General features: G+C 41.4%; 1 long non-coding RNA gene across 3 annotated transcripts in view; it reads right to left on the reverse strand.

Moving 5' to 3' along the window:
• Positions 1-2,300, reverse strand: part of LOC123521036 — a 125,646-nt gene that overhangs the window by 78,556 nt on the left and 44,790 nt on the right. The gene's annotated exons all lie outside the window — the stretch shown is intronic.

Consider the following 2,300-nt stretch of genomic DNA (forward strand, 5'->3'; position numbering starts at 1 on the left):
GGGGACAGACAACAGAAAGGTGAGTGATGGGAAACATTGGACAGCCTAAGACATGACAAAATAATAATAATTTATAAATTATGAAGGGTTCATGTGGGAGGGGGTGGCGGGGAGGGAGGGGAAAAATGAGGAGCTGACACCAAGGGCTCAAGTAGAAAGAAACTGTTTTGAGAATGATGATGGCAACAAATGCACAAAAGTGTTTGACACAATGGACGTATACATGGATTATGGTAAGAGTTGTTCGAGCCCCTAATAAAATTATTTTTAAAAAAAGAAGTATATAGACCTAGGTGGGGGACATATAAATCGAGAACCATTAGCTTCACATTTTAACATTTTGTTTAATAAAGAAAAGAAGAGCGAAACTCTCTTGAATTTGAATGGGCCTTTGACTGTGTTCTAAAGTTTAGAATGTTCATCTCTTCTTTATATTTCAGTTCCTCTCAAAATATATCATTTTGATATAAATTAAGATAATCTGCTTTGGAGATCAGGTATATAAAAACCAAACTCGGTGCCAACTGAGTTGGTGCTGACTCATAGCAACCCTGTAAGATAGGGCAGAACTACCCCTGTGGAACTCTAACTCTTTGTGGGAACAGAAAGCTCTCTCTCCTGAAGTAGATAAACCTCTCATTAATTCTCCTTTGTACATTTCTGAAGTTGGATTGACCATTATCCCTTTTCCAAATGGAGGAATGTTTTCCTATCTAAAGGAGGGAGCTTTCCCAGAAGCTTGGTTAATACAGGTACACGGGCACAGGGCTCAGAATGACATCGCAGCCATTTTCCTACCAATATCCCAGCCCTGCTCTTTACCACCACCCAGTTCTCCAGTGTTCTGTTGGAAAACCGGTTCCAGTGTTTATTGAAGTCTGTGTTTAGAGAAACACGGGTTTTTTTTACCCCTGAATAGGATGTCTTAAGTTCTCTACCAATGGGAAAACTTATGGGGGTGGCAGTGGTGAAAAGGGTTATGGAAATGATCCAAAAACTCTTGGCCTACTGAACTACTCTGCTAACAGACACCTACTGTGCTTAGATGAGAGGGCAAACAGTTTCTTTCTAAAGAAAGCATGATTAGTAGGCAAGTTGAAACAGTCAGGTTTAAAAATGGTTAACAAACTTTAAAAATGTGGTCAACATATCAGCATCTAGTGATTCTAATACTAAATAGTTCGTGTAAAGATCCTTAAATATTGCTATGCAACAATCCCTACCACTGAACAGGAAACAAGAGGAGGGAGGTCCCGGAAAGAGGGGGTGGGGAGATCCGGGAAAGAGTGGGTGAGGTGGGGGGAAGAAAGGAGGAGGGAGGATGCCCAGGAGGTTACACTGGTCTTTTACTGGCATTGCTCGTCACATTATTTTGGGATTTTACAGAGAATGAGTTCACTGGCCTGACCCCTGAATTGACTCACCCCCAGGTCCCCCCACTCTGGATGCACAGATCAGCTGTTGGCTACCTTCCAAAGTTCTCGGCAATTTCCTAAACCTGCGTTTTGCTGTACAGAATCCCTAGAGGTCTAATTGTTTGCTGGAGTCAGTCAAATATAAACAAACTGAGGAGAGGTTAGTCATTTCACTTCCTCCTCAAAGGCAGACGTTTGTAAATTTACATGTAAAATAGGTAACTAGTATTTATTTATTTATTTTGGGCCACAGCATCAGGAAACTTCAGGGTCAGAAAAAAATTGAAATCACCCAACCATTTTTCTTCAGGTTCCTCATGAAATTATGACAGAATGGCTAATTAACACTTAAGCACCCTTCACACCACCAAGAAGTCCTTAAGCTAAGGGAACTGGTAGAAAAGGAGAACCGGATAGAGATCTTTGTTGTACAATTAACAAAGCCCAAGGGGCTCCTTTCTGAAAAGTTTATCCAAACACGTTTTAGGCGACCATTCTCCATTAATCTCCATCCACCACCATCATCGTCGGCCAGTCCCCCAACCAAAAAATATCTGTCTACCTGGGAGTTTGGGTTTCATAAGGGCGAAAAGAGGCGTTTGGGGGTAAGATATATTTGAAACTCTTGAAGGGCAAGCGCTGTGGACTTTACAATCTGTCTATAGAAGGGGAAAAAATTCTCAACTAGTTATTAAATACAGCCAACTGAGATAAGAAAATGGGTGGCCTCTGAGTGCCATTCTCTCACTAAGGATTTTTTTTAATCTGCTAACAAGAACAGAGGTGTACAGCACCTGTTTGCCTGATCACCCATTCCGGTATGTCATATTTTATAAACAAGGTTCCTGGAATCCCATCAGACCAGAGTTCCAGGTGTCCTCACTC

This window comes from Echinops telfairi, unplaced genomic scaffold (assembly GCF_000313985.2).
Source record: "Echinops telfairi isolate 266 unplaced genomic scaffold, ASM31398v2 ScPeMD7_7469;HRSCAF=8507_0, whole genome shotgun sequence".
NCBI lineage: Eukaryota > Metazoa > Chordata > Mammalia > Afrosoricida > Tenrecidae > Echinops > Echinops telfairi.